Source organism: Tachypleus tridentatus, chromosome 3 (assembly GCF_004210375.1).
Source record: "Tachypleus tridentatus isolate NWPU-2018 chromosome 3, ASM421037v1, whole genome shotgun sequence".
Classification (NCBI taxonomy): domain Eukaryota; kingdom Metazoa; phylum Arthropoda; class Merostomata; order Xiphosura; family Limulidae; genus Tachypleus; species Tachypleus tridentatus.
This window is the reverse complement of record NC_134827.1, coordinates 75,798,549-75,812,808: the sequence shown is the minus strand read 5'-3', so window position 1 is coordinate 75,812,808 and position 14,260 is coordinate 75,798,549. Positions and strand designations below refer to the sequence as shown.

General features: G+C 44.0%; 1 long non-coding RNA gene across 1 annotated transcript in view; it reads right to left on the bottom strand.

Moving 5' to 3' along the window:
* LOC143247225 (uncharacterized) overlaps positions 1-3,369 on the bottom strand; it is a 38,908-nt gene extending 35,539 nt beyond the window's left edge. The window contains exon 1 of the long non-coding RNA XR_013026442.1: positions 3,097-3,369. This is a non-coding gene — a long non-coding RNA (uncharacterized LOC143247225). The remainder of the gene's footprint in view (positions 1-3,096) is intronic.
* Positions 3,370-14,260: the final 10,891 nt, after the last annotated feature.

The following is a 14,260-nucleotide window of genomic DNA, read 5'->3' as shown; positions in this document are numbered from 1 at the left end:
TTTTATCAAGCCTTATTTATACAATCAGAGAACAATAAAAACTGTGTATAGAGAATCAAATATCTTGGATGTGAAACCTGTATCGTTCTGAAGAATAAAAGTAAACAAGATTTAAAGCTTTAGGCTTTATGTACAAGAAACTGTACTAGTATTAGTAGTTGACCTGGAGTAACCGATTGGTTATTGTCTTGAGTCCAGGGTTCGAGACGGTTGCGTTATAAAAATAACGGCCAATCCCGTTATAAAGGTCAAAGAATCGAACAAGGTCCTTGTGGTGGTGAATAGTGCTAACCACCTGCCTTCTCTCTAGTTAGTGGTTAAAAAATCAGGAATGGCTATATTTGAAATATAGGAATCTCTATACTAACTGTTTAGTTCACGGCGCACAAAGTGGCATTTAGATTTCGAGTTTACAGTTCATGTAATAAAAGCATTATACAGAAAGTTCAGCACGTTATATTAAAACCATTTTAAATATCAAAATTAGTAAGTCACATGACAACCATAGGCGATTTAAAGTTGCAGTAGAACGCAATGTATCATAACTACATATTTTCAACTAAAATTGACGAAAATATTCTTACGTTCACAGTATAAAAAGTCTTCAGACTAGAAATTTAGAATTTTACTCATCAGCATTGGAATATGAATAAACTTGGGACATCAGCACCTTCTAGAAAGATACTTGCAAAAAGTCGTATTCCAGCCATGGTAAACAAAGTAAACCATCTTGCAACAGGTAAAAAATCCATGAACACAAAGGTCATTGACGAAAGCCGTCAACGCGCTCTAGGCAACCTTGTGCAATAAACTAAAAGACGATCTCGTCTGGAAACAAAACTAGTAAGTATGGTTCACCAAAACAAAACTTCCAGTTATATCTTTCGTTGAACCATCCCATACCTCTGAGAGATGGAAAATAAAATTGGGTACTTATACATATCATGTAAAGACAAATAGATCAAGTCGTTGGAAGAAGTGTCTGCGCGATCGAACTGTAGAAACAGTCGTACACTAGATTGGCTATAGAAACATAGCAGAGATGTGTGGTGTGTTTTTGACATTGTAGACTTACGACGAGACTGTAAAGCAATGAAACTTGTGCTGCAGGGCTATCATCAAGATTGACAGTTATCAGACAGGGTATGACAGGATAATGAGCTTATAGTTCTATATAATTAATTATAAAGCACTATACGTATTCCTGGATTATGGTGGCTCCAAGAATTCTACTACAGACTTTTAAACTAGTACCTTAGAAATATACCACTTCCTTCTGTTCGTTACCACTTTTAAACTGTTTCTATGCGCTCATTGGTCTGTTTGAACTGTAGAATAAGAAAGGCTTTCCTTGTGAATGTTCAACCAACGACAAGAAAAGGTTTGTGTTTTACCTCTAACTTCAGTTTAGATGCAATGCCTTTATTTAGTCTTAGATAAGCCTAATCCAGCTGAAATGTAACCCTAATCCTATTATAATGTAATATTTGAAGTATGATCACAAATATTACAAAATATAAGTCTTTTATTTGTCTCTTTGACCGAATTTTGACTCGTGTGTTCATTTCTGTTTATCTTAAAATAATTTATTCTTTACCTTATTAAACACACTCTTACTATAAGTATCGTTGTTAATTATCTCCTAGAAATCAAGTTCCGATACCCGTGTTGTGCATCTCTGTGTTTAGCTTCAAACAAACAATCATTGTTAATTAACCACGTCCCCCTAGAGAGACAGTGGTATGTCTGCGGACTTACAACGCTAGAAATTGGGTTTTGATACCCGTGTTGTGTATCTCTGTGTTTAACTTCAAACAAACATCCTTCTCAATTCACTCGAGTATTAAATCCGCGAATATCTCCTGTTATTGTGGAAATAGTCTGTCTCAACTCTAGAATACCGTAAGAAACGTTTTAACAACTTCCTCACACGATTATAGTTTGCTCTGTTTGTTTTTCAGCACAAAACTGCATAATGGACCATCAGTGCTGTGCCTGTCTCGGGTATCTAAACCTGATTGTTATTGTTATAATCTTTCAGACTTACCTTAGAGCCATTGCAGGGGGAAGGTAACGAAAGAAAGCCAATTAAAGCATGTTTCAATAGGTTTCCTTATGTAATAACAACTGCTTAAGGACACAAAAATATCCACGGTCTGTTTTAATTATCTTTTTTATACTAGTTTTAGATATTATTTTGCGAGAATCGTGGCTATTTTAAGTCAATAAATGTGGGCAAATGATGCTAAACCCTTAATATATCTCTAAGCCCAGTATGGCGAGGTGGTTAAGGCACTTGACTCGTACGTAATACGAGGGTCGTGGGTTCGAATCTTCGTCACACCACAGATGTTCGCCCTTTTAACCGTGGGGCCGTTATTGGTTGGTAAAAGAGTTGCTCAAGAGTTGGCGGTCGGTGATGATGACTAGCTGCATTTCCTCTAGTATTACGCTGCTACATTAGGGACGGCTAGCACAGATAGCGCGAAATTCAGAAAAACAAACAATATATCCCTTAAAATATTATTTGGTATTATAAAATTTGTAGGAAGATCTTTAATTATTTTAAACACATGAAAAATAATATTGCATTAATTCTTTCAGATTTCACCTTCTTCACTAAATAAACTGCTCCCTCCTACATGAAATACTGACAATTTGTTTATGATACCTAAATAGACCCGATAAGTTTATGAGCATTCAAAGCTAAAATACACGTTTCGATTTTTTTTTATTGCTTTAACAATTTAATGTGAATTTTATTTTAGCCCGAGTAGTTTCTATGTGTGTCTTTTCTTTTCCTTCCTCGGGCTTGGTGAGCGACATGAATATTAAAAAATAACTTTATATGACCCTAAAACAAAAGCCATATTTTACTTAATTACGTCCTATCTCTAACGTAAAGGAACCACCATACGCCTGACTAGATAAAGACGAAAGAAGATAAAACGTGGTCGGCGTAATAGTAAAACATCTCAGAATGAAAGCCGTCATTTTAAAACGTCCCTGAGCTGACACAAGCGTCATTTTCAGCTTTTAGAGGGGCACAGTCGTCAACTGAAGTAATGTAGCCGGACAGAGAAACAGAATACTTACATTATCCTCTTGAATAAAAACTGCTCGCGTAGACAAAGCAGGTTAAATTTCCATAGAACCATCAGCGGAAAGCATGCAAATCTTCGACAGCAGGAACGTTAAAATTCCATTTGGTAAGACGAGTGGTGATGCGTCCAAACAGGCAACTCCATTACACTAATTACCATACAAAGAGCGTTATCGTGTAACTAAGAGCTATGGGCTCTTTCTCCCCAGCCGAGCCCCCCTCTTCTTAACGAGTGAGCCTATTGTCGGATAAGGATATAGAACATTCAATTGCCGTTTGTACAAGGCGAAAAAGTTAGAGTTTTGATTGCTATACTGTAGTTGAAACGGTTTCCTGAAGAGGGAGTTAGTATGGCGATGATATAAACATAACTAATAATTCGGCACGGTTCATAAGCCCCCCGCTAGTACGCTGGTAAGTCTCCGCATTTACAACTCTACAATCAGGTGTTCGATTCCCCTCGCTATGCTCAGCAGATAGCCCTGTGTAGCTTTGCTCTAAGAAAACACACACACACACACACACATACAGTTAATAAACTGTTTCTAAGGTTTCATAAGCATTATTTATTAACTCTAGGATTTTTTAAAATATGGAAGCCATGTAAAACTGCATACGTTTTTTTTTTCTCACAAGTTATCTAATTGCGGGATTTAAATCTATCCTTTGTCCCCATAAATAAATGTTGTAGAGACCGTTCGTGCAGTTCCAAAACTCGTCAGAAGGTTTGCACAAAACAGTTTTATAAAATACTTATATTCTAACATAAATGAAACCAGGCGTTGCTAGGTGGTTAAGGGGCTCGACTCGTAATCTGAGGGTCTCAGATTCTAATCGGTGAGGGCGATATAACGTGATGGTCAATCCCACTATTCGTTGGCAAAAAGAGTAGCCCAAGAATTGACAGTGGGTGGTGATGACTAGCTGCCTTCCCTCTAATCCTACAGTGCTAAATTAGGGACGGCTAGCACAGACAGCCCTTGTGTAGCTTTGGGCGAAGTTTAAAAAATCTAACATAAAGTCAGCACTATCACATGCTGACTTGAATACAGAGTATTCAAGATTAATGACGCAATTTGGCTCTGTAAAGGTAAGTTGTTACATACAAAGCAACACAAAGGTTTACCTGCACAGACTTCGAAACCCGGTCTGTGGCGTTATAAGAGTTTTTAGACTAATCGATGAATCATTGGAAAGTCGATTGAGTCAATGATATTTTATGGTTGTTCATGTCCAAAATTTCTTAGTTTAGTCAATGGTATTTTCTGCTTTGTATATATCCAAGCTTTCTGAGTCTGATATATCCTGAAGAACAGGAAAGATAAAAAAACGAAAAGAAATTCTATTAGACCATAACTACAAAAAACAAAACAAAAAACTCTACATATTTATCCCTGTTCATTGGTGTCCGTAAAATACATCAAATAATCTGTTTTGTATACTAGTGAACTAACACATACAGGTCAGACAGAATACATCAAATAATCTGTTTTGTACAGTAGTGAACTAACACATACAGGTACTTAATCCTAATTACATTTCGTTATTTTCAACTGTTGTAATGATTCAAACATTTCCACGAATAATGAACCTTTTTTTGGCAGTGTAGACTTATGGGGATTTTAAAACCAATTTGCACAGGAATCAATATCATCGAAGAATAAACTATCCGTCCTTGGACATCGTCTTCCTGAAACGGATGTTTATAATTTAGCTCATATAGAATCCATATTTCATAACAAAACACGCTAAGCGGGTTATTTCAGTCTTGTCCACGTCGCGCTGAAACAAAATCAGTCGACGTTTCGTGCATTTACGAAATGAAAAGAGAGAAGGACTCTGCAATGAGTTTATTGTATTGGAAGCTGGACGTAGCCAGTATCGGACTTAATCTGTATTAAATATGTGTGTGTGTATATATACATAGATTCTAAATTTCTTTTCATGAACTTAAAGTATACAGATGTAAATTGAATTTCAGCTAAGAACAACTGCTAATAATATTATTTTTTGTAATAAAAGAAAAACCCTTTAGTCAAACTTACGAAGTCAAATTTAAACTGATTATTAAAAATGATTTAGAGAAACGTTTCAGACTTAGCGGAGATTCATGTCCGTTTCTAGCGTCCCAGACTGAAAGAAATGAGACAAGATATTAAATACATGAATACAGTTATAACGTTTCAACAGCAAAGAGATTGCTCGTTGTAAGTTGAAACATTCCAATATATCGAATAATGTATGATGTTACTTTAGTAATAAATTTGTAGGACATAAAAGAGGAAGACTGACAGCTATGGTCTTTGAATGAACATCGATTTGATAATTGTCGTTTCTACACGCTCGTATAGTAAACAAGTGCACAATTTGTTAATAGCCAACGCCAACTCTTTGGTTACCTACTTCTGCCAAAAAAATTGAGAATTTACTGCCACTTTTATAACACAGACATAAGATTACAATTTCTAGAATTCGATTTTTTTTTGTAATGAAAGAAGAAGAACGATGAGACAGCAAACCTACAATTCAGTACCCTAACCAGTGGCTAGGTTCAGACCTACAATCCGGTACCCCAACCAGTGGCTAGGTTCAGACCTACAATTCAGTACCCTAACCAGTGGCTAGGTTCAGACCTACAATCCGGTACCCTAACCAGTGGCTAGGTTCAGACCTACAATTCAATACCCTAACCAGTGGCTAGGTTCAGACCTACAATCCGGTACCCTAACCAGTGGCTAGGTTCAGACCTACAATTCAGTACCCTAACCAGTGGCTAGGTTCAGACCTACAATTCAGTACCCTAACCAGTGGCTAGGTTCAGACCTACAATCCGGTACCCTAACCAGTGGCTAGGTTCAGACCTACAATCCATTACCCTAACCAGTGGATAGGTTCAGACCTACAATTCAGTACTCTAACCAGTGGCTAGGTTCAGACCTACAATCCGGTACCCTAACCAGTGGCTAGGTTCAGACCTACAATTCAATACCCTAATCAGTGGCTAGGTTCAGACCTACAATCCAGTACCCTAACCAGTGGCTAGGTTAAGACCTACAATTCAGTACCCTAACCAGTGGCTAGGTTCAGACCTACAATTCAGTACCCTAACCAGTGGCTAGGTTCAGACCTACAATCCGGTACCCTAACCAGTGGCTAGGTTCAGACCTACAATCCATTACCCTAACCAGTGGCTAGGTTCAGAACTACAATCCAGTACCCTAACCAGTGGCTAGGTTCAGACCTACAATCCGGTACCCTAACCAGTGGCTAGATTCGGACCTACAATCCAGTTCCCTAAGCAGTGGCTAGGTTCAGACCTACAATCCGGTACCCTAACCAGTGGCTAGGTTCAGACCTACAATTTAGTACCCTAACCAGTGGCTAGGTTCAGACCTACAATCCGGTACCCTAACCAGTGGCTAGGTTCAGACCTACAATTCAGTACCCTAACCAGTGGCTAGATTCAGACCTACAATCCAGTACCCTAACCAGTGGCTAGGTTCAGACCTACAATTCAGTACCCTAACCAGTGGCTAGGTTGAGACCTACAATCCGGTACCCTAACCAGTGGCTAGTTTCAGACCTACAATCCGGTACCCTAACCAGTGGCTAGGTTCAGACCTACAATCCATTACCCGAACCAGTGGCTGGGTTCAGACCTACAATCCGGTACCCTAACCAGTGGCTAGGTTCAGACCTACAATCCGGTACCCTAACCAGTGGCTAGGTTCAGACCTACAATTCAGTACCCTAACCAGTGGCTAGGTTCAGACCTACAATCCGGTACCCTAACCAGTGGCTAGATTCGGACCTACAATCCAGTACCCTAAGCAGTGGCTAGGTTCAGACCTACAATCCGGTACTCTAACCAGTGGCTAGGTTCAGATCTACAATTCAGTACCCTAACCAGTGGCTAGGTTCAGACCTACAATCCAGTACCCTAACCAGTGGCTAGGTTCAGACCTACAATCCAGTACCCTAACCAGTGGCTAGGTTCAGACCTACAATTCAGTACCCTAACCAGTGGCTAGGTTCAGACCTACAATCCGTACCCTAACCAGTGGCTGGATTCAGACCTACAATCCATTACCTAACCAGTGGCTACCCTACAATCCAGTTCCCTAAGCAGTGGCTAGGTTCAGACCTACAATCCGGTACCCTAACCAGTGGCTAGGTTCAGACCTACAATTTAGTACCCTAACCAGTGGCTAGGTTCAGACCTACAATCCGGTACCCTAACCAGTGGCTAGGTTCAGACCTACAATTCAGTACCCTAACCAGTGGCTAGATTCAGACCTACAATCCAGTACCCTAACCAGTGGCTAGGTTCAGACCTACAATTCAGTACCCTAACCAGTGGCTAGGTTGAGACCTACAATCCGGTACCCTAACCAGTGGCTAGTTTCAGACCTACAATCCGGTACCCTAACCAGTGGCTAGGTTCAGACCTACAATCCATTACCCGAACCAGTGGCTAGGTTCAGACCTACAATCCGGTACCCTAACCAGTGGCTAGGTTCAGACCTACAATCCGGTACCCTAACCAGTGGCTAGGTTCAGACCTACAATTCAGTACCCTAACCAGTGGCTAGGTTCAGACCTACAATCCGGTACCCTAACCAGTGGCTAGATTCGGACCTACAATCCAGTACCCTAAGCAGTGGCTAGGTTCAGACCTACAATCCGGTACTCTAACCAGTGGCTAGGTTCAGATCTACAATTCAGTACCCTAACCAGTGGCTAGGTTCAGACCTACAATTCAGTACCCTAACCAGTGGCTAGGTTCAGACCTACAATCCAGTACCCTAACCAGTGGCTAGGTTCAGACCTACAATCCAGTACCCTAACCAGTGGCTAGGTTCAGACCTACAATCCAGTACCCTAACCAGTGGCTGGGTTCAGACCTACAATCCATTACCCTAACCAGTGGCTAGGTTCAGACCTACAATCCAGTACCCTAACCAGTGGCTAGGTTCAGACCTACAATCCGGTACCCTAACCAGTGGCTAGGTTCAGACCTACAATCCAGTACCCTAACCAGTGGCTAGGTTCAGACCTACAATCCATTACCCTAACCAGTGGCTAGGTTCAGACCTACAATCCAGTACCCTAACCAGTGGCTAGGTTCAGACCTACAATCCGGTACCCTAACCAGTGGCTAGGTTCAGACCTACAATCCAGTACCCTAACCAGTGGCTAGGTTCAGACCTACAATCCGGTACCCCAACCAGTGGCTAGGTTCAGACCTACAATTTAGTACCCTAACCAGTGGCTAGGTTCAGACCTACAATCCGGTACCCTAACCAGTGGCTAGGTTCAGACCTACAATTCAGTACCCTAACCAGTGGCTAGATTCAGACCTACAATCCAGTACCCTAACCAGTGGCTAGGTTCAGACCTACAATTCAGTACCCTAACCAGTGGCTAGGTTGAGACCTACAATCCGGTACCCTAACCAGTGGCTAGTTTCAGACCTACAATCCGGTACCCTAACCAGTGGCTAGGTTCAGACCTACAATCCATTACCCTAACCAGTGGCTAGGTTCAGACCTACAATTCAGTACCCTAACCAGTGGCTAGGTTCAGACCTACAATTCAGTACCCTAACCAGTGGCTAGGTTCAGACCTACAATTCAGTACCCTAACCAGTGGCTAGGTTCAGACCTACAATCCGGTACCCTAACCAGTGGCTAGGTTCAGACCTACAATCCGGTACCCTAACCAGTGGCTAGGTTCAGACCTACAATCCATTACCCGAACCAGTGGCTAGGTTCAGACCTACAATCCGGTACCCTAACCAGTGGCTAGGTTCAGACCTACAATCCGGTACCCTAACCAGTGGCTAGGTTCAGACCTACAATTCAGTACCCTAACCAGTGGCTAGGTTCAGACCTACAATCCGGTACCCTAACCAGTGGCTAGGTTCAGACCTACAATCCAGTACCCTAACCAGTGGCTAGGTTCAGACCTACAATCCGGTACCCTAACCAGTGGCTAGGTTCAGACCTACAATTCAGTACCCTAACCAGTGGCTAGGTTCAGACCTACAATCCAGTACCCTAACCAGTGGCTAGGTTCAGACCTACAATTCAGTACCCTAACCAGTGGCTAGGTTCAGACCTACAATCCGGTACCCTAACCAGTGGCTGGGTTCAGACCTACAATCCATTACCCTAACCAGTGGCTAGGTTCAGACCTACAATCCAGTACCCTAACCAGTGGCTAGGTTTCAGACCTACAATCCGGTACCCTAACCAGTGGCTAGGTTCAGACCTACAATCCAGTACCCCAACCAGTGGCTAGGTTCAGACCTACAATCCGGTACCCTAACCAGTGGCTAGGTTCAGACCTACAATCCAGTACCCCAACCAGTGGCTAGGTTCAGACCTACAATCCGGTACCCTAACCAGTGGCTAGGTTCAGACCTACAATCCAGTACCCTAACCAGTGGCTAGGTTCAGACCTACAATCCGGTACCCTAACCAGTGGCTAGGTTCAGACCTACAATCCAGTACCCTAACCAGTGGCTAGGTTCAGACCTACAATCCGGTACCCTAACCAGTGGCTAGGTTCAGACCTACAATTCAGTACCCTAACCAGTGGCTAGGTTCAGACCTACAATCCAGTACCCTAACCAGTGGCTAGGTTCAGACCTACAATTCAGTACCCTAACCAGTGGCTAGGTTCAGACCTACAATCCGGTACCCTAACCAGTGGCTAGGTTCAGACCTACAATCCGGTACCCTAACCAGTGGCTAGGTTCAGACCTACAATTCAGTACCCTAACCAGTGGCTAGGTTCAGACCTACAATCCGGTACCCTAACCAGTGGCTAGGTTCAGACCTACAATTCAGTACCCTAACCAGTGGCTAGGTTGAGACCTACAATCCGGTACCCTAACCAGTGGCTAGTTTCAGACCTACAATCCGGTACCCTAACCAGTGGCTAGGTTCAGACCTACAATCCATTACCCGAACCAGTGGCTAGGTTCAGACCTACAATCCGGTACCCTAACCAGTGGCTAGGTTCAGACCTACAATCCGGTACCCTAACCAGTGGCTAGGTTCAGACCTACAATTCAGTACCCTAACCAGTGGCTAGGTTCAGACCTACAATCCGGTACCCTAACCAGTGGCTAGATTCGGACCTACAATCCAGTACCCTAAGCAGTGGCTAGGTTCAGACCTACAATCCGGTACTCTAACCAGTGGCTAGGTTCAGATCTACAATTCAGTACCCTAACCAGTGGCTAGGTTCAGACCTACAATTCAGTACCCTAACCAGTGGCTAGGTTCAGACCTACAATCCAGTACCCTAACCAGTGGCTAGGTTCAGACCTACAATCCAGTACCCCAACCAGTGGCTAGGTTCAGACCTACAATCCGATACCCTAACCAGTGGCTGGATTCAGACCTACAATCCATTACCCTAACCAGTGGCTAGGTTCAGACCTACAATCCAGTACCCTAACCAGTGGCTAGGTTCAGACCTACAATCCGGTACCCTAACCAGTGGCTAGGTTCAGACCTACAATCCAGTACCCTAAGCAGTGGCTAGGTTCAGACCTACAATCCGGTACCCCAACCAGTGGCTAGGTTCAGACCTACAATCCAGTACCCTAACCAGTGGCTAGGTTCAGACCTACAATCCGGTACCCTAACCAGTGGCTAGGTTCAGACCTACAATCCAGTACCCTAACCAGTGGCTAGGTTCAGACCTACAATCCGGTACCCTAACCAGTGGCTAGGTTCAGACCTACAATTCAGTACCCTAACCAGTGGCTAGGTTCAGACCTACAATCCGGTACCCTAACCAGTGGCTAGGTTCAGACCTACAATTCAGTACCCTAACCAGTGGCTAGGTTCAGACCTACAATCCAGTACCCTAACCAGTGGCTAGGTTCAGACCTACAATTCAGTACCCTAACCAGTGGCTAGGTTCAGACCTACAATCCGGTACCCTAACCAGTGGCTAGGTTCAGACCTACAATCCAGTACCCTAACCAGTGGCTAGGTTCAGACCTACAATCCAGTACCCTAACCAGTGGCTAGGTTCAGACCTACAATCCAGTACCCTAACCAGTGGCTAGGTTCAGACCTACAATCCGGTACCCTAACCAGTGGCTAGGTTCAGACCTACAATCCAGTACCCTAACCAGTGGCTAGGTTCAGACCTACAATCCAGTACCCTAACCAGTGGCTAGGTTCAGACCTACAATCCAGTACCCTAACCAGTGGCTAGGTTCAGACCTACAATCCGGTACCCTAACCAGTGGCTAGGTTCAGACCTACAATTCAGTACCCTAACCAGTGGCTAGGTTCAGACCTACAATTCAGTACCCTAACCAGTGGCTAGGTTCAGACCTACAATCCAGTACCCTAACCAGTGGCTAGGTTCAGACCTACAATCCGGTAACCAGTGGCTAGGTTCAGACCTACAATCCAACCAGTGGCTAGGTTCAGACCTACAATCCGGTACCCCAACCAGTGGCTAGGTTCAGACCTACAACCCTAACCAGTGGCTACAGACCTACAATCCAGTACCCTAACCAGTGGCTAGGTTCAGACCTACAATCCAGTACCCTAACCAGTGGCTAGGTTCAGACCTACAATCCAGTACCCTAACCAGTGGCTAGGTTCAGACCTACAATCCATTACCCGAACCAGTGGCTAGGTTCAGACCTACAATCCAGTACCCCAACCAGTGGCTAGGTTCAGACCTACAATCCAGTACCCGAACCAGTGGCTAGGTTCAGACCTACAATCCGGTACCCTAACCAGTGGCTAGGTTCAGACCTACAATCCGGTACCCTAACCAGTGGCTAGGTTCAGACCTACAATCCATTACCCTAACCAGTGGCTAGGTTCAGACCTACAATCCAGTACCCTAACCAGTGGCTAGGTTCAGACCTACAATCCGGTACCCTAACCAGTGGCTAGGTTCAGACCTACAATCCAGTACCCTAACCAGTGGCTAGGTTCAGACCTACAATCCGGTACCCTAACCAGTGGCTAGGTTCAGACCTACAATTTAGTACCCTAACCAGTGGCTAGGTTCAGACCTACAATCCGGTACCCTAACCAGTGGCTAGGTTCAGACCTACAATTCAGTACCCTAACCAGTGGCTAGGGTTCAGACCTACAATCCAGTACCCTAACCAGTGGCTAGGTTCAGACCTACAATCTAGTACCCTAACCAGTGGCTAGGTTCAGACCTACAATCCGGTACCCTAACCAGTGGCTAGTTTCAGACATACAATCCGGTACCCCAACCAGTGGCTAGGTTCAGACCTACAATCCAGTACCCGAACCAGTGGCTAGGTTCAGACCTACAATCCGGTACCCTAACCAGTGGCTAGGTTCAGACCTACAATCCGGTACCCTAACCAGTGGCTAGGTTCAGACCTACAATCCAGTACCCTAACCAGTGGCTAGGTTCAGACCTACAATCCAGTACCCTAACCAGTGGCTAGGTTCAGACCTACAATCCGGTACCCTAACCAGTGGCTAGATTCGGACCTACAATCTAGTACCCTAAGCAGTGGCCAGGTTCAGACCTACAATCCGGTACCCTAACCAGTGGCTAGGTTCAGACATACAATCCATTACCTTAACCAGTGGCTAGATTCGGACCTACAATCCAGTACCCTAAGCAGTGGCTAGGTTCAGACGTACAATCCGGTACTCTAACCAGTGGCTAGGTTCAGACCTACAATCCAGTACCCTAACCATTAGCTAGGTTCAGACCTACAATCCAGTACCCTAACCAGTGGCTAGGTTCAGACCTACAATCCGGTACCCTAACCAGTGGCTAGGTTCAGACCTACAATTCAATACCCTAACCAGTGGCTAGGTTCAGACCTGCAATCCGGTACCTTAACCAGTGGCTAGGTTCAGACCTACAATCCGGTACCCTAACCAGTGGCTAGGTTCAGATTTACAATCCGGTACCCTAACCAGTGGCTAGGTTCAGACCTACAATTCAGTACCCTAACCAGTGGCTAGATTCAGACCTGCAATCCAGGTACCTTAACCAGTGGCTAGGTTCAGACCTACAATCCGGTACCCTAACCAGTGGCTAGGTTCAGACCTACAATCCAGTACCCTAACCAGTGGCTAGGTTCAGACCTACAATCCGGTACCCTAACCAGTGGCTAGGTTCAGACCTACAATCCAGTACCCTAACCAGTGGCTAGGTTCAGACCTACAATCTGGTACCCTAACCAGTGGCTAGGTTCAGACCTACAATCCGGTACCCTAACCAGTGGCTAGGTTCAGACCTACAATCCATTACCTTAACCAGTGGCTAGGTTCAGACCTACAATCCAGTACCCTAACCAGTGGCTAGGTTCAGACCTACAATCCTGTACCCTAAGCAGTGGCTAGGTTTAGACCTACAATCCGGTACTCTAACCAGTGGCTAGGTTCAGACCTACAATCCAGTACCCTAACCATTAGCTAGGTTCAGACCTATAATCCAGTACCCTAACCAGTGGCTAGGTTCAGACCTACAATCCGGTACCCTAACCAGTGGCTAGGTTCAGACCTACAATTCAGTACCCTAACCAGTGGCTATGTTCAGACCTACAATTCAGTACCCTAACCAGTGGCTAGGTTCAGACCTACAATCCGGTGTCCTAACCAGTGACTAAGTTCAAACCTACAGTCCGATACCCTAAATACTGGCTTGGTTCAGACACCAAACATAAACACATCTCAAAGAAACATACCGGACATAAACACACCGTTTAGAAACATACTCTACATCAGTGGTTCTTTACCTTTTCTGACTTGCGTCACACTACCACAATCTGAAAATTTTCGCGGCAAGCGTTAAAAGCCTTAGAACGTAAACCACGGCCAAAGCAAGCGATAATGATGTCATTGTTTATCATGTAACACAGAAGAGTTAACTTAAAAAGCCTTAGAACAAAAATCACAACCAAAGCAAGCGATATTAATGTCTTCTGCACATTGACAGTAGTATCGCTTGCATTGGCCGTTAGTGTCGTTCTGAGGCTTTTTAACGATTTTGTGGTATAGCAGAAAAATCAAAACTTTTCATTTTTACATATGTTTTCAATGTAACGCTTGTGCCTGCTTCCGAGAACAAATCAAATTGAAGCGAGGCTCTAACGTAGACAAACAAGCTCTCATT